Source organism: Lissotriton vulgaris, chromosome 8, assembly GCF_964263255.1.
Source record: "Lissotriton vulgaris chromosome 8, aLisVul1.2, whole genome shotgun sequence".
NCBI lineage: Eukaryota > Metazoa > Chordata > Amphibia > Caudata > Salamandridae > Lissotriton > Lissotriton vulgaris.
In genome coordinates, this window is record NC_141696.1 from 236,691,130 (window position 1) to 236,710,248 (window position 19,119).

A 19,119-nucleotide genomic window follows, 5' to 3' on the forward strand; every position below is an offset into this window, starting at 1 on the left:
ATTTTTACTTTGACATGCAATGGCCCTGTTGACCATACTGCAGCGCATGACCTCTGACCGCTATAATTAATGTGCAATTGGCTAATACATGATTGGCATATTCTGATAGAGACTTCTAGACCCAGATTGCTCACCTTTTGAATACTCCCCAGGCCTCAGGCTGAATCCTGAAACTTCTCAGCAGTACCTCTGCATGCTAATAGGTAGTGCCATGTGGCTCTGCACTGATGCTGTTTTCCTTGGGAAATGATGTGGTGAGCCTATATAAGTGCACTCCCACGCGCTGATGTCAGTTGCTTTCCTTCCCTGCCACCAGACGCTGATACGGAGCACCCTCTTGTCTCCCAGAGGCACTTACTAAATATTATTCGTCAAACAAGGTCAGTGTACAAGGAACGCCACCCTCAAAAACGCCAGGTTTAAGTCCTGCAGCAACTGTTGCAAGTAAACGACTGTGACAGATCCCTATCGGGTGTGTCTGTGAAAGGGTCACAACTCTAAGGCTTGCAGAGACTGTGCGTCAATGAACCCGAAAGCAACCCAGGATCACAAGGCAAAGCTGTACATTGCCAAGCACAAGAAGACACTTCACTGAGAGTGGTGTTAGTCACCGTCTAAGTCCAAGGTGCAATCCAATTCCCATTCCAGTATTCGTCAAAGCTGTTCCAGAGGCTGATATTTGTCGAAAACAAAATATTCGGGTAAGTCAAAGAAGAAGCACAAAAAATCAATTCAAACTCAGCACTTTCTTGCCTCTTGCGTTTGCCTGAGCAGGCACAGAGTGGCACCATGGCTCTAGATTTCAGTTCCGGATCCGCCCGAATTATGAGCCGATCCCGCAACTATTTTCAGCACAACCTGAATTTCTGGGGCTATCAATCTATTGAAGCATTCTACGCATCCATACTCCGGCGTTTGGGATCCTTACAAACTCCCTCTGGCATGCCATTTAGCCCCAACGAGCTGAGGCCTTCCGCTCCATCTCGAGTACCCTCAGGGCCGGTTGGACCCTACGAGCCCATCACAACACTTCCAACTATGATCCCCATCTGACCGCTCACTCCCCAAGTCCACATTTGTCCCTGGAACTATAACAATGGTGCCCACGCCATTGGCAGGGTCTTAGAAGATACCAATAGTACTCTTGAACTACGAATCATCACCGGTCCAAAGCTGCACATGACAACTACTGAGGCACCAATTGCCTCACTTGATCTACTGCCTCCCCAAGGGAGAATACTCACCCTACACTCCCTTTTTTCAGCATGAATCCAGACAATGATTATTATGTGGGTAAAGAGTTCGATCAGCCCTAACTAGATGAAAATTGGTATGATGACTTGCAGGAGCCTAGTGGTCTCCATATTTCCCCTGAAACTGGTCATCTTTCACCCCCTAGCCCAGTCACCAAGAAATCTGCTTCCTAAGCCATGATAATGCATAGGGCGATCAAAGTACTTGACCTCCAGCTCCCTTTCTTACAAGTCAAGACTAATGTACTGTTGGACGTCCTCCAGTTGAAGCCAACATCCACTGAGACCTTTCTACCTTTTATTGGGACAATAACTGATCCTTTTTTGGGGAGTTGAGCTGAACCATGCATTAGCCCCCCTGTCAACAGACAAATAGAGGCCATTGCCTTGCCCTGGGCAACCTTGTGTTGTTCTCTCAGGACCCATCGCCTGAAAGTTTAATGGCTCAGGCATCCACATGCAGATCTAACCCCAACACACGTCTGACTACTTTCTGTTGGACTTGGCCTTTTCCCCCGAAATATTTCGCTTTTGCCCCCCTAATTTGAAATGTCTCCCCCATGGTAATAAACCTGTATAGGCCATGTGTGGTGTGAGACACCTTGTTAATATGTAATGTCATGTAATGGTGTGAGCACTTGTAAATTTCCCCCATTTTAGAAATGCACCTGACTTGAATGTTCTGTGTTTAAAATGGATGCCATGGCCATGGGTTTTGCCACCGGACTGCCATAGGTCAGCGGTCTAGATAATATTACCCAGCAACCCCTAGCTTTTGGAGGGAGAGCCTGGCACCCAGGGTGCTCAACCTCTCCCCTTGAGCCTGTTTAGGCCAGCTTTGCCAACATTATAGAAGGTTCTGGCACTGCCTGGGAGGAGGGTATAAGTAAGGGGGATGTACCACCAGAGGGAGAGACAGAGCTGGGACAGGAAAGTGAGGGGACCTGCTGCGAAGTGTTACCGCCACATGGGCCTGTGAGCTGGGCCCTGCACCCCTCAAAAACCCCCCTCTACTGTCCCCGGGGTCCCTGATGAAGGAGGGCCCCTCTCCCTAGGTCCCTGACACTGTGGGGACCGGGAAAGACGCCAGCGCTGTGTGGAAGAAGCGCCCAGGAGGTGAGGAGTGGGACTGTCTACCCCTCTTGTGAAGCTGTGGCCCTTTGAAGCTGGGCCGTGGAGAGCCGCCTGGGAAGGATTGTGCCCCCGAGGGACTGTGGACGGCTGACTGTCATGACCTGCCGCATTGCCCCGAAGTGCTGTGAGTCTAAAGACGGTTGCAGCCTGTGAAGCGCTATAATTTGGAATCGCTGGAGAAGTGCTAAATTCCTGCCCCCGCTGCGTGGCCTGAGAAAGGAGCTGAGAGCTGTGGGCAGAGGGAGGAGCGGTGTGCTGTGAATAGCGCCGTTTGCTGAGGAGAATAGCGCCGTGTGGGCTGAAGGGACTGTGAGGGGAATAGAGCTGGAGGAGCCTACCCCTTGGTTTGGCGCGCTTGGGCGAGTAAAAAAGAATTACTTAAAAGGGAGCCTACCCCTTATTGCCGCCGAAAATCACCGCCGCGGCCCGGCGCTGTCGGGGAGGCCCCCGCTGTGGTGAGTATCGTCGCGGCGGCCCCCGGTACCAGGAGAGGGCCGACGAAGTGAAGAAAGGGCCGTGCTAGGCCCTGAAGCCGAGAGTGCAAGCATCACGTGGCTAGGACGCCGGTGACGTCACCCGCCACGCCCCAGCCACGCCGAGCACGGATTGGCCCACGCGGCCGTGCCCCTGGAAGGCCACGCAGGGATTGGCTGCCGGCGGAGGAAGACGTTGAGCCTAAGCCCGAGTCCTCGTGAGGGAGGGGGACCCGGGTGAAGTGCCGGAGCGGGGCCCCCGTGGTCGAGAGGGAGCCCCGTAAAGGGCGACCGGAGCGGGAGCCCACCCCGCTGGTCGGTTCCCCGAAGTGAGGAGGCTACCGCGGCCTTGAGGAGGGAACCCGGAGCCCGTCGGCTCCGGATCGAAGTCCCAGGCGGAGGCGGAGGGAACCCAGGCGAAGGGAACCCAGGCGAAGCCGGCCGGAGGTCTAGAGTGCCTGCGGGGCTCTCGTGAGGAAGAGGGAGCCCCGATTGTGCTGCAGGAGAGCCGCCCGCAAGACTGCCCTGCCACCGAGAGGAGGAGCCACGGCTGGAGGAAGCCTGCACTCCTGCGGGAGAGGAAGAGTGCTGGTGCTCGAGGAGACATCCTTTGGACGGCCGGTGAGTGGGGCCACAAGATGACTGCGTGGGATGGGGGAGAAGGCAAAGGGGCACAGGGTCGGTGCTCGCCCCCCCCTTCTCTTGGGGTGACTGTTGCAAGGGCCCCGTTGGCCCTAATTACCCCCTGAACTGGGCAAGAACATGGACAAAGCCCCTTTAGTGACGGTCTGGCCATAAACGTTAACCCCTGGCTGGGGGATAGCTCTTTACAGACTATGGCTAGGCCCTGGTTAATGAAAGGTGGGCACATTAATGAAATGTTCACACTGCTTTCTTAATGTGATGCTGATTGAGTCCTCAGGCCCAACATCTATTCCCACCTAATGGAATGGTTTACTCCTGCTTAGGGTGGTGCTAATGACAAGCACATTGTTACCTGTTGCCTGATGTTCCCTGAAATGTTTAGGCCTGACATCCAATCTATAGGTTTATGCCCCGAGGAGGGTTTGCCGTGGGTTGAGGTTCATAGGCCCAGAGTCAGGCCCATGTTAAATGCATACATGCCCCCAGGTTCAATGCGATTTGGGCCTAGTGTTCATGTGACTGCTATCTGCATGACCTCCATGAGTTAGGGCCAAGCCTTATGCAAAAGCAGGGGGCCTAGCGTACCGCGTCGCCTGTGCAGGATTGGGGATGTCTGGTGGCTAATGACGGATGCCAAGGTATATTGATGTGTCCCGCCTGTTGGGTGATCTTGCGCTGATTCCAGACCGTTATACAAATAAGGTTGTGGGCCTTCTGCGGATGTTATTTGCCTGCCTAAGTGAGCCTAACGTACGCTGTGGTAAGGCGCTCGATGGGTCAGATGTCCACTGTAAGGGTGATTTTGTAGATAAGGCTTTTGTGCCCACAGGGCAAGTGAATGTGCCTTTTCTTACAGGTGTCGGCCTGATGAGCCCCTATGCTGGCCGGACGTGTTATTCCTGGCCCTGGTTATGCCCTATGTTAATGAGCAAGCCTTGCTGGTTTATTACAGGTGCTCCTGTCTGTTAATATGTGCTGTGATATGATACCATGAAGTTTTCCTTTACAGGGGTCGGGTTGGAGTTATACTGCATGGGGCGTCCTGATGCTAATGATGTACTTTGCAGTTACAGTCTACTGCTAAGGATGAGAGCCTGAGTTGGCCCCGCCATATTAACCCCAGGTTTAGTGTTGATTTAATCACATTCTTTTCCTTTCAGCCATGGACTTGCGGACTCAGCCCTTACTTCCCATGTAAATAATCCCCCCGATACACTTGGCTCTGGTGCCAGTTGGCGCCATGTTGTGATACCACTGTTCATGCATTTTTGCCTTGCAGGTTGGAGATATACTAAACTACTTACTAATTTTCCAACTCAAGCTGGTGTCCTGCCTCTTTTGTGGTGTGCCTGGTGTGTCGTCTGTGGGTACTGCGTGAGTGCTTCACATGTCCTCCGAAGTTTGGCCTGCCCGCTTGGTTCCATGCTACCCCCTTGGAGATTTGGTAACCCCATTTCTTACATTGGTGGAAAGCGGTGGGATAGGACTTGTGTTTGCGCAGTACCACAGCGGCCACGGGTTACACCACAAGTAGAGCTTTGAGAGTAATCACAGTCTTTTTGTGGGGATTATTGTTTGGCTGTATATTGTGTTTTCCGTATTGCTTCCTCCGGAAAAGTGTTTGGAATTGTGTCCCCTTGTTCCACTGTGGGTGTGTACCGGGAAACCTCACCACGATGGGGTTGGTTTATGATGAGGTGGAACTAATGGAGTACAATGAGCAGGAAGTGATAGACTTCCTCAAGGAGAGAGGGATACCCCCAGTAGGAAACATTAGAAGAAAGTTGTTTCTCTATGAGGCCCTCCAGAGGGGGAGCCCTTAGAGATCGGTAGGGACTTGTCTTATTACCCCCCCCCGAGTATTTGAAGGGTGGATGCGGTAGAAGCCAGTGGGAGGGCTCCCCATCCTTAACCCTGGAGGGTAATTTACCCGATGAAGAGGAGGAAGAGTTTGACAGGGCAGAGACGCCAGAAGCTGTTGAGGACACCAGAGGTAGGGAGTCTCACACTGGGTCCAGTCCCGGGGGCACTGCCCCATCCCTTTCCCTGTCCCCAGAAGAGTGGGTAGATAGGAGGGAAGAGAGGGAGCATCAGCTAGCGCTGGAGAAGCTAAGGTTGGAGCAGGCCACGGAGTTAGCGCAGCTGAGGGTGATGGAGCAGAGGCTAGAGACAGAAATGGTCCTAGCCCAAGAGAGGATGGCAGAGGCGGAGAGGGCCTATGCCAGAGAGAGAGTAGCTCAGGTGGGTAGGTTGTCCCCTGAGAGTGGTTTTCGGAGTCTGGATACACCGGTGAGGGTGGGATCCAGTGGTGGCAGCGAGTGTAGGTCCAGTGCAAGGAGTCTCACTCCCGAAGCCCAGGAGACGGTGCCTGATTCCCAGGAAGAGGGGGACGGGTTAGTGTTCAGGGGCAGGGGAATACTGTCCCACCAGTCCTGGGGAGAGTTTGAGGAGGAGTGTTGGACTGCACTGGAGGATTGGGTGGTGAGGAGAGCAGTGGAGGATTGGGAAGGGCTGTGCCATGCCGTTATCCGGGAGCACATGCTGAGGAGTTGTTTCCCAAGTCTGCGTCACCATCTTATGCAGTGTGGGTTCTCAGACCCCAGGGAACTTGCACAGGAGGCAGACCTCTGGGTAAGTGCCAGAGCATCTGGGAAGGCTGAGGGGAGTGATCCTGAAGGGAGTGGTGCAGGGATCTCCCGACCCAGCGAGGCGGGAGAGGTTAGGAATGGCCCGTCTAGGTCCCAGGATAGTGAGAGGGTTGTAAGGCCCCACATCTCATCTATAGGAGGGAGTGAGACGGGGAGGTGTCCCGAGTTGCCCCAACCGCAGTCACTGGGCCTGGAGAGTTCTTTTAGGGAACCCCAGGTTGGGAGACGAGGCTGTCCTGATGTGCCTTCTCGTGAAGGGAATCCCCTCGTGTCAGGAGAACCCGGAGCATCAGTAATCAGAGCTCCAGTGGTTCGGGGGTCTGACCAGTTACAGGGTTTAGATCCTGGACTGGGGTTCCAGGTTCAGGGGTTGCCTGACCTGGAGGGTGGGGTACCTGTAATTAAGGTCCCTACCAGTTTGACTCCCAGGGGTACTTCTCCCGGTGGGGGGTGCGGAACTCTGGGAGGGGGTGCGGAGGGAGGAAGGTCTCTCCTCTGTCACCGGCTCAGCCACGGGGCGCAGATCCCGGGTTGGGTGGCCAGGTTGAGGGTTTGCCTGACCTGGCGGGTGGGACATCTGTGATCAGAGTCCCCCCAGATTTGACTCTCAGGGGTACTACTCCAGTTAGGAGGGTGCGGAACTCTGGGAGGGGGTGCAGGGAGAGGGAGGACTCACCCCTGTCACCGGGTCAACCTGGGGGTTTCGACTTCGGATTGGGGAGAGAGTGGTTGTGTGAGGGTGTCCCCAGGCGTAGGAGATGGCGGAACCTTAGGAGGAGAAGTAGGGGGAGGAAAGCCTCGCCCCTAAGGGCTGGTCAGCCTGAGGGTGTAGATGCCAGGTGGGTGGACCAGTGGCAATTTGGAAAGAGGAGAATGGTCCAAGAGTACTACAAGCCTGAGGCTAGAGCCTCCCACTCTATGAAGACTTCTGGGTGGCCTAGAGGCCAGTCCTGGCCACATCCCACTAGGGAACACCAGTGGGGTGGTTTTGTTGGTGAAGGGAGGGTTGCGAGAGAGAACCATTGGGTTCCAGAGTGGAGGAGAGACTGCAGGTGCTCCTGTAGTTGCCGGCCTGCGTCCACCTTTTTCCGCCCCAAGCAGGGAAGCCCATCAAGGCATTGATTGGTCTACCCTGGCTTTTGGCTGGGGGGGGGGGGAGTTGTGTTGGACTTGGCCTTTTCCCCCGAAATTTTTCGCTTTTGCCCCCCTAATTTGAAATGTCTCCCCCATGGTAATAAACCTGTACAGGCCATGTGTGGTGTGAGACACCTTGGTAATATGTAATGTCATGTAATGGTGTGAGCACTTGTAAATTTCCCCCATTTTAGAAATGCACCTGACTTAAATGTTCTGTGTTTAAAATGGATGCCATGGCCATGGGTTTTGCCACCGGACTGCCATAGGTCAGCTGTCTAGATAATATTACCCAGCGACCCCTAGCTTTTGGAGGGAACGCCTGGCACCCAGGGTGCTCAACCCCTCCCCTTGAGCCAGTTTAGGCCAGCTTTGCCAACATTATAGAAGGTTCTGGCACTGCCTGGGAGGAGGGTATAAGTAAGGGGGATGTGCCACCAGAGGGAGAGACAGAGCTGGGACAGGAAAGTGAGGGGACCTGCTGCGAGGTGTTACCGCCACATGGGCCTGTGAGCTGGGCCCTGCACCCCTCAAAAAAACCCCTCTACTGTCCCCGGGGTCCCTGATGAAGGAGGGCCCCTCTCCCTAGGTCCCTGACACTGTGGGGACCGGGAAATACGCCAGCGCTGCGTGGAAGAAGCGCCCAGGAGGTGAGGAGTGGGACTGTCTACCCCCTCTTGTGAAGCTGTGGCCCTTTGAAGCTGGGCCGTGGGGAGCCGCCTGGGAAGGATTGTGCCCCCGAGGGACTGTGGACGGCTTACTGGCATGACCTGCTGCATTGCCCCGAAGCGCTGTGAGTCCAAAGACGGTTGCAGCCTGTGAAGCTCTATAATTTGGAAGCGCTGGAGAAGTGCTTAAATCCTGCCCCTGCTGCGTGGCCTGAGAAAGGAGCTGAGAGCTGTGGGCAGAGGGAGGAGCGTGCGCTGTGAATAGCGCCGTTTGCTGAGGAGAATAGCGCCGTGTGGCCTGAAGGGACTGTGAGGGGAATAGAGCTGGAGGAGCCTACCCCTTGGTTTGGTGCGCTTGGGTGAGTAAAAAATAATTAATTAAAAGGGAGCCTACCCCTTATTGCCGCCGAAAATCACCACCGCGGCCCGGCGCTGTCGGGGAGGCCCCCCGCTGTGGTGAGCATCGTCGCGGCGGCCCCCGGTACCAGGAGAGGGCCGCCGAAGTGAAGAAAGGGCCGCGCTAGGCCCTGAAGCCGAGAGTGCCAGCATCACGTGGCTAGGGCGCCGGTGACGTCACCCGCCACGCCCCAACCACGCCGCGCAGGGATTGGCCCGCGCGGCCGTGCCCCTGGAAGGCTGCGCAGGGATTGGCTGCCGGCGGAGGAAGACGTCGAGCCTAAGCCCCGAGTCCCTGTGAGGGAGGGGGACCCGGGTGAAGCGCCGGAGCGGGGCCCCCGTGGTCGAAAGGGAGCCCCGTAAAGGGCGACTGGAGCGGGAGCCCACCCCGCCGGTCTGTGCCCCGAAGTGAGGAGGCTACCGCGGTCTTGAGGAGGGAACCCGGAGCCCGTCGGCTCCGGATCGAAGTCCCAGGTTCCCGTGAGGCGGAGGGAACCCAGGCGAAGCCGGCCGGAGGTCTAGACTGCCTGCAGGGCTCCCGTGAGGAAGAGGGAGCCCGATTCTGCTGCAGGAGAGCCGCCCGCAAGACTGCCCTGCCACCGAGAGGAGGAGCCACGGCCGGAGGAAGCCTGCACTCCTGCGGGAGAGGAAGAGTGCCGGTGCTCGAGGAGACATCCTCTGGACGGCCGGTGAGCGGGGCCACAAGGAGACTGCGTGGGGTGGGGGAGAAGGCAACGGGGTACAGGGTCGGTGCTCGCCCCCCCCCCTTCTCTTGGGGTGACTGTTGCGAGGGCCCCCTTGGCCCTAATTAGCCCCGGAACTGGGCAAGAACATGGACAAAGCCCCTTTAGTGACGGTCTGGCCATAAACGTTAACCCCTGGCTGGGGGATAGCTCTTTACAGACTACCACTAGGCCCTAGTTAATGAAAGGTAGGCACAATAATGAAATGTTCACACTGCTTTCTTAATGTGAAGCTGATTGAGTCCTCAGGCCCAACAACTTTACCTGCTAGGTAGTCCAAACAGATGGACACATTTTGTAACCAAGTTTTATTTTTTCCACCAGCTTGGCTCGCCGTGCAAATGCCAGCTGCTTCATGGTTTGCTGTTCCTACGCCCTTTGGGACTTGGTGCCTCAAGCCCTTCCTGTTGTCCCAGAGTATCTCTGACCTATCCTTGCCCAGGTCAAACAAGAAGGTTGTGATGCAGCCAAGTTCACAATTCTTTGTGGCTTGAACACCACCAATTCCATCGGGCGAAACATTGGCACTCGTGTCCCTATTCAACACAATGCATGGCTGAGATCACTGGGTTCTCAGGTGATGTTCAGTCCTTCCTTATGGAGATGCCCTTTGACGGAACTCACCTGTATGAGGACATTGTGATTCCATTTTAAATTGATTTAAGGAGAGGAGAGCTCTCTGGGCTTATCCGCCCTGCCTTGCCAACTGCACCGCCCTTGCCACTCCTTTCGTGGATTTGGTTGCGATGTCCCATATTGCCAGCCAGTCCAGCCTCAACAATGAACCCAGTAGTTTTATGGGTGAGGCCATGGTACCCAAAGCTCCTGCAACCATGGTCAGCAGGCTTCCCAATTCACTTCTCTACCTGCCAAGTCACTTTATCAGAGGAACATAGCCATGCGGTGGGAGCCAGGATCCAAACATTGATCCCAGGTTGGCATGCCATAGCATTAGACAGGTGAGTCCTGCAGATCATTTGCCTGTGATATGCCTTCTTCTCTTTTTGTCTGAACCTTTCACCGACCCGATACTGACTGACAGAGAACCGTCTCTTCATTTTGCAACAGGAAGTGCAAGCACTTTTGACCAAAGGGGCTGTATAGATGAAGCCAGTGCCAGAAGTAAGACATTGTTGTTATTCCAGGTACTTTCTGGGGCTCAAGTAAAATGGAGGCTTTCATCCTATTTTAGACCTGTGCCTTCTCAATGCCTTTCCCTGGAAGACAAAATTAAAAATGTTCACCCTGGATCAGGTCTTGTCTGCTCTTGACCCCAGATGGTGACGTTGGACCTGCAGGACACTTTCTTCCGTATAACCGTCCTGCCAACCATTGAGCACTAACTGCGGTTCGTGGTGGGACAGGAGCACTTTCAGTTCTCTGTGCTCTCCTTTAGTCTTACCAGCACCTCTCAGCGTTCACAAAAATTAAGGTTGTGGCAGCACATCTTTGGCGGTCAAGAGTTTGAGTCTTCCCCTACCTCGACGACTGGCTGTTGAAGGCGGGCTTACCCAAGCAAGCAGTCATCAACCACCGCAGACAATGGCAAAATTCCTGTCATCTTTGCGGTTCACTGTCAATATGCTGAACTCACACCTGACTCCTTCTCACATGCTCCCCTTTATCAGAGCCATTCTGGACGCGGTTCGGTTTCATACCTTTCCCGGGGAAAGAGAGTCCTTGACATTCATGCTATGATCCTGATCTTTCAACGTAGGTCCTGGATTTTGGCGAGGTCGAATCTGAGGCTGCTGGGATCAATGGCCTCCCACATCCTGCAGGTTCGAGCACACCAGGTGCCACATGCAGGCTCTGTAATTGTATCTGATTTCTCAGTGGGTCCAAAATCAAGGGGACCTCTCTGACCTCGTTCATATTTTGGAGGAGAAGGCTCAAGATCTACAGCGGTGGTTACTGGCCCTTAATTGGATCTGCAACAGACTACTCTACCTTCCCCACCCAGAGCTGTCAGTCATGACCTATGCATGGCTTCTGGGTAGGGGTGGCCATCTGGGAGAGGTGGAGATCATATGCCTCTCATCTCCGGTGGAGTCCCAGCTCCATATCAACTTTCTGGAGCTGAGGTCCATCCACTTGGCATTAGAAGCCTGTCTTCTATCCATCAAGGGGAGGATGGTTCAGGTGCTCACGGACAACACCACCACCGTTTGGTACAGCAACAAACAGGATGGGTTGGGGTCATGGACCCTGTGTGGGGAGGCTCTGTGCCCCTGGAACTGGCTGGACCATGAAGGGATCTTTCTGTTGGTGAACTACCCAGCAGGCCCTTTGAATGCCATGACAGATGAACTCACCTGCCGACGCCTAGCAGACCAGTAGTGGCAGTTCATCCAGGGATGACGTAAGGTCTCTGTCGTGTATAGGGAGAACCATTGGCTCAATCTCTTTGCCACCACTGAGAATGTGGAATGTCAGCACTTCTGTGAATAGGAGTTTCCAAGATGTCTCGCGCTCTGAGATGCATTCTGCCTCCAGTAGAAATCGGGACTCCTAAATGGCTTCCTGCTGATACCACTCCTGAGTTCTCAAGAAGGTCAGAATAGATCAGCCCCAAGTTGTCCTAACTTCCATACACCTCTGTAGGGGGAGGACTCTAGATGCTTCTCCTGTTTCAAAGCTGGCACCAAGCATAAATATTTAACCTTCATATCTACCCTTCAGCAGACAGCTGGACTGTGGAAGACTCAGAAGATGGAATTCTGTGCGGCTCTACTGCAAGAAAGACTGATCGTCTGCTGCCCTCCTACTCTTCTGTACTGCTGCCTGAGTGAGAAGGACTGGACCTGCATCTGGAACCCAAGACCACCAGAGTGAGTCAAAGGTCTAATTGGCTGGCCTCCCGATCAGAGTCTCAAGGACAGAAAAGGCTATAGCCACCTTGAAGCCTGTACCTGGTCTGCCTGCTGTGAGTCCTACCTCCCATGTGGTAGTACCCCAGCCCTGGACCCTTGGATGTGGGCCTGAATGTGCTCTGCCAGCCCCAATGTGGTCCTAGCAGAACCGGCCCAGCGAGAAGCATCACCTCACATCCTTGCATCATAACCGCTGCTGTGCGATGCAGGACCCCACAGTTCCTCTGAACCATCGCTGTGTGACACATCCTCTATGCAGGACCTTGTATCGCAGCCATGCAGCTCCGCAAAACTGCTGCTGCACGAGGCATCTTCAATGCAGGACCTCGCATCACAGGCCCACAGCTCCTTGGAACCGCTGCTGTGCGATGATCCTCAATGCAGGCCCATGCATCACAGCCTGCAGCTCCTCAGACCTGCTGCTGCATCATGCATCCTCAACGCAGGACCTTGCACTGCTCTGTAACTAGGATTTAAGGTGCTTTATTCAGCTGGGCTAACATGGTCTCTGTATAAGCTTGCACTCCATTGCATTCGGCCTGAACTTGTGATTTTGTCCAGGTCCGACGTTCGCAGAAAACCATAGTCGGCACTTTGTGCTTTTGAGCGCTATTTTCACCTAAATCTTTAAAATTGCATATCTCTTGTTCTACTAATTCAAATGTATTTGTTTTTGTATCAAGTAATTTACTAAATTTTACTCTATTTGTCTAAATTGGTGTGGGATTTATCTGGGGTTGTGTTTCCAATTTATTCCTGTTTAAGTCCTGCAGAAATATTTTACACATTGCCTCTAAGTTAAGCCTAACTACTTCTGTGCCACATTACCAGAGGGTGCCTCACAGGATAAATGTGGGGTTTGCTTGTGTTTTCTGACAAAAATGATAGTTGCTGCTTACAAAAGAGTTGTCAGAATATTAAAACAGCCTCCACTTTGAACCATACCTCTAGTCACACTGAGCATGCAAAGGAAATGAATCAGACTGTTCTTCGAACGATTCCATTGACATTTTCTCCTTTATTTAAAATATCTATTGATCCATACACTCACCCTTCCATCTTTTGATCCACCAATCTGTACTCCCCCTCACTTGTCCATCCATTTACTCATCCAACTATACCTTCGACCATTCGTCCATTCACTATTCCAAATTCTGTCCATCCTTTCACTCATAAATATATAATATTGTATCTATCCATATTTCTAACTAACCATCCTTTTACTCTTCCTTCCTCCATCTGTCCACTCATCAGTAAATTCTTCAAATCTATTCATACTTTCACTTAGCAATCCTTTGGCTCTTCAATCAATCGTTTCACCTTTACCTTTATTTTTCCATCCACCGTTCCAATCTATTCTTTTACCCTTTCATGTCTACGTTCATCTTTTCACTCTTCAATATATCAGTGTATCTCTCCATCTTTCAACACATCCATCCTTTCATTCTTTCTCCATCTTTTCACCCATCTGTAATTTCTTCCATTCATTCATACTTTCACTTTTAACTCTTTCACTCGTCAGTCCATTGTTTCATCATTTGCTTTATTCTTATGTTTATCCTTTCATCCATCATTTTATCCTTACATCTATTCATCCATTCATTCATCCTTCCTTCATGTTACACTGCCACCCTTCCATTTGACTCTATTTACTTCTTTCTTTTCTTTCATGTTTTTTTCCTTTCATCCTACTCACCTCAGCCCTTTCTTTCCCTTTTCCATCTGCTAATCTTTTTTCTCAACCTACCCTTACTTTTACCTGATTTTCTTTCGCTCCCACACTTTCCATGTTTACCTCTCTGTTTTCCCCTGTTTTCATCGCATCTCTTTTTGTTTTCACTGCTCAGGTCAGCCCAAACACCACATCCCTTTGTCATAATATTGCCTGACAATGTAACTTATGATCATTTGTTTGCAAATCTGCAGAGAGAAGAGGGGCCTTGTTATCCAAATCTTGGGGCACCCCCAGTGGAGCTGCTAAGCTTCACAACACCACCAGCCGGGGGTGGGGGGCGGGGGGGGGGGGCAGATGAGATTTCTTACAATGAGAGCTTATCTTTTTGTACTAATATCTCGATTCATTTATCTCAAACATCAGGCAAACATTTATACATCTGTATAGGGAGTAACATCATTAAACACAAGGTGAACTGCTCACGTACTGAGCACACATTATTCAAGTAATATGATATCAAAACCAGAGAGCCCCAAATATTTGAGAACATACACATAATTAGAATGTTCTGGCTAGACGGAATTTAAGTTTTATTGCAAAGATCAGCGGTTCTTAACATTTTGACTTCTGTGGACCCTCAGTGAATCATTAATGGAATCTGGGGACCCCGCACTGAGCCATTACAAAAAGCCTGGCCTGAACAGTTTCTATGATTTGAGTCTCAAAATAATACACAAAACTACAGAAATATGTATACTTCAAACAAATTCACAAATGATTAAATATTTACAAATTATGAAAACAAATAAAGGAAAATGTAACTTTTAATTTTACTGGGAATTGTTACAAATGTCTAAGTTCAGCTTTCCATTCTAAAAGACGAAATAATATGCTGGTCTGTAGCCTATCATTTTGTCTTTTTTATGCTCATAATGTATCCTCTCTTTTTGTCAGCACTCCAATTAAAACCACTCATCATCCATACGATATTCTATTTATTGTACTAGGGCTGCTTCCACACTCCACCAAATGATACCAACTTACATGTTAGCCTCCAATTTCAAGTTCCTTCACATTTACAGACAGATTCTAAATTTCTAATTTACATTTTGCTCTTTCATCTACATGTACATGATTAATCTGCTAAAATAATTACATTTTCTAAACAGTCAGACTGCCTGATTAGGAGTAATGGACCCCCAGAGGTCCATGGTCCACAGGTAAAGAACTACTGGCATAGATAATGCATCTACAAGATACGTAGATGTGCTCTACTAATCATTTAAGCATAGTGCAATTACAATTAAACAGAAAAACAATATGTCAAGAATCAAGATCTTCCCAAAAAGACACTGATAGATTTTGGTTGTAGGTGAGTACATTTTTTATTCTTTTTCCATTGACAAATTCTTAAAATTCAAGATCGCCGAAGCGCTTTGTCCTCATGCGGACTTCTTCAGGGTTTTGTTGTGGTCAAAAGGCTTTTCTTGACTTGAAATTTCTCAGGTGGGATCAGATCAAATAGCAAAACAAATCAATATGAAACGAGTAACACAAATATGTGTGTCAAGGTCACTCATATTGATCTGAGGAGATTGTTTTTTGCTTGAATTTCTATAGCAATGGTAATTTGGGATATGTATCTCCCGTGCGTCCAAGGCGGTTGTGTGGTTCAGAATAGGAATTAAGCCTAATTAAGTCTAACATGGTTGACCCCAGGCCCGGGACTAGTTCTGTTGGTGTATGCGCATAACCACAACAAGCCCCACCCAGTACTGCGTTCCTACCCCTGACACCATGTTACCACTCCACACTACCACCGACACTGCACTACTACCACACCACTATTATCTTACACCACTACCACCTCGGCCAAGTAATTTCTATCGATCTCCACTGCACTACTGCCCTGCATTCATTGCACTACCCCTAACTACATTACAACCCCCAAAACAACAGTACCACACAAAACTATTTTACTGCTACCCCTACCAATACAACAAGAGAGACATTTGAACGTCGGACTGTTGATTCTGCACCTCACGCTAGTTTCGATTGTAATAGATATCCTGCGCAATAAGCCCCGACACCAGCCGTCAAGTGATGCCTCTGTGGTACAGATCATAAAAGGAGCAGGGGATGGGTGTGCACCAGATAAAGAAGTCCAGAGAATCAGTATAAAGGCTTCAAAAACTTCTTTTAATTCCAAACGATTCATTCTCTCGAAATGGCAACATAACACTCAGCCAACGCGTTTCGTTCTCACATGGAGAACTTCATCAGGGCTTATTTAAGGCGGGTATCCTCGCAATGAAAGAAAATTACTACACGGAAGAGGCGCTCCAAATGGTAAAATGGGTGCTGTTTGGGTAGTTCAGGAAGCCGAGTCTGGCTTCTGATCATGGATCTTGAATATGGAAGCAGTGAACGCTCTACAGGGTAGGTGCTCCAGGTAATAACACTGGACGCAAAAGGGAATTCCCAGGGCCCAATATCACCCTCTCCATAGTCAGAAAGTCTTCAGAGTCGCCTACCAAATTAATATCTCAAGCACCACTCACAACCCCTCAGCACAATGCAGCAACCACCAGTATCGCAATACAACCTAAGCACACCATCACACTACTTCACCAAAATGCACTCCGCATTCGCCCCCAACACTTTACTACCAAACTCAACAACACACCACCACCCACCCCCACCAATGAACTGCCCTCCTCTCAACCATTTATGAAATACATTTTCCTGTTCAATAGAGAAAAATGTTTTTCTTTGTGTATAATTCCTCATTTACGAATGTATACATCTAAATTTTTGTTCTCAAAAGCATGAACTGTTATAACGCTGTACTGTTTTTGTGCTACATAAGATATCACAATACATTAAAAAAATATGTAGGCCTGTGTTTATAATTCCTCATTTACGAATGTATACATCTAAATGTCTGTTCTCAAAAGCATGAACTGTTACAACGCTGTACTGTTTTTGTCCTACATGAGATATCACAATACATTAAAACAAAAATATGTAGGCCTGTGTTATATTTCAAAACCACAATTTGATGAGAACCTTTGTAAGAAAATTGCCCTGGAATATTTAGTTGATCTATAGACATCTGCTGCGCCCACAAAATAAATCGTTCCAGGTAACAGAATGTGGAACACATTTTCGTGTTTGAACAGTACACAATTTTCTGGTTCTTCCCCTTGGGCATAATTTAAACAAATTTTCAAGCACTTGTCAAAATAAAAGCGTAAACCGCTTAATGATAGTGATTGTGGCCAAAAGGCTGAATAAGAGTCATCAATACCTCTTTATAGGGTAGCCCTTTAATGGTGCATATAAACTCGAGATAAATCTAAAACTTCGCATTCTCGTGAGAAACCCCCATAAACAATGCAGGGATCTACTTCGTTCAAATAATCTCCCATAAGGTTCCTTTGAAGTGTGCCAAATTCCTTCGGCCTAAAATGGCGCAGGAGTTTATCAAGTTTAAAATATTTTATGTTAATCCAACATCCGTGCTATGAAATGCTTACTTTAATAACACAGAAACACGCATAGCAATTCCCATCATTCCTACCGAGCAATCAGCAGTTTATAACTGTTCGACTTGCTAAATTAGTTACATCTTATACGGTTAACGTATTACAATTAAAGAGCCACTCGCTATGTAAAACGCATGCAGAGGTAGTCCACAGCACTTCAAAGCTGGGGTGGTTAATAGAAAACGATGCATTTTAACAACAATTCAAGGCATTGTCAGCGTATCTCTTATGAACTCTTACGTCACTGTCTCGCTTTTATTTTTTATTGGGTTAGAATACCGAGCAACGCAGACATAAATACCTATTGTATGATGTGCAATAGGTCCATCGTGATATAAGGCAGACGCTCGTTATGCTGCCCGTATTCTAGTTTGACCCATGCCCAAACGCTTTTCTCAGATCTATAATAAAATATCTGAGAACAAATCAAATTTTCACTGCATTGTTATTCATATGCACGGCTTGTTTGACTCTTGGTTCCTTGTATCTTAAAATTCTGTTTATTTCTCCAGCCTTAAGAACTTGATGAAAAGCAGGATGGAGTGTTTCTCTTGCAAGTTTTATCCACTAATTGCATTCATCATGTGGTGCAATTGGTTTTTTTTTTAATTTTTACTCTCTATGAAGTTTAAGCTCTTTGCATTCTTTGGTTTCTTGCCAACATGCGTTTCGTGTACCGCTTTAGGGCAATGTCTATTCACAACTGTTCTGCCCATGTTTACACCACATATAAAATAAGGCTTTTTCAAATGTATAATTGAAATTTCTGAGTATTTCGGCAGATACGTCACCTCCATTCTTATCCCACATAGAAATGTCTATGTTTATGAGGTACAAGAACACATAGAACACATACACTCAGCATACGAACTCTAAAGAGTGCAAATTTGGTGTATGGTTCTTACACAAAATTAAATGTACAGATTTCAGAGGCCAGGAAGGAAAAAATGCAAAAACGTGTCTATGAATTCAAGACACTGCCTAGCACCTAAATGTAAGGAACTACCAGGATTCCTTCTGATTTACTCGAATACTGTTACCATCAAGGAGTGTACACTGCATGCCCAGGAAATTCCTGCTAAACTTCCCCCAGGCAATAAGATAGCTTTTCTTTTCTTATTATTTCTTCCAAAGGGCACACACTTTTTTATCTTTGTTCCCAATATCATGGGGTAGTTAACATGCGCCTTCTGCCAGCATAGGAGTACATCTTTTGAGGCTGATCTAAATGCTCACAACCTTACTATCTGATTTCCATTGCAGAGTTGCCAAAGACTGTGGGGCATATTCTCAAGGACTTATCGCCAATTTATCAGCACTTTAGTGCAGCAAAAGTTGCGATACATTCATCGCCCTATTCTCAAGCTGGTGCAAACTGCAGATATCGCCAGTTTTCCAGCGATAGCTGCCACAAAAAACATTGCCATGGTTGAGATCACAACTAACGCTAATGATATGCAGAGTAGGCTTTCCCGTGCAAAAGCACACAAAAACACCACTTTGCGATATTCTCAACGATCAGCCAGATTGCGATGTGATCCAAAAACAGGCGATAAGGCAAGTTAGCAGCAGGGATTTAACACCTGCCTTCTACTGGTGTTAAGCAGGACGACAAACTGCAGTATATAAGGGAGCCTGTCCAGAGCCATATCTGAAGACCAACACATGTCATGGAGCTACTGATCATGCAGCTTGGACACCCAAGAGGGCCACAACCCCCACCGCCACCACCCCCAGGGACATTTAGCTATGTCCCCCCCCTGTAAGCGTAAGTGGAGTGGGCTGGGCTGGCGGACGCCAGTCCAACGTAGGAGTGGGAATAAATACCCCTGGGCTCTGAGCGTGGTTCACTTCCAGGATGGCCAACAAAGTAAATACTGCGTGTGTCTCTGTGTCCGCCATATCCTGACCATAGGCCTACAGACACGT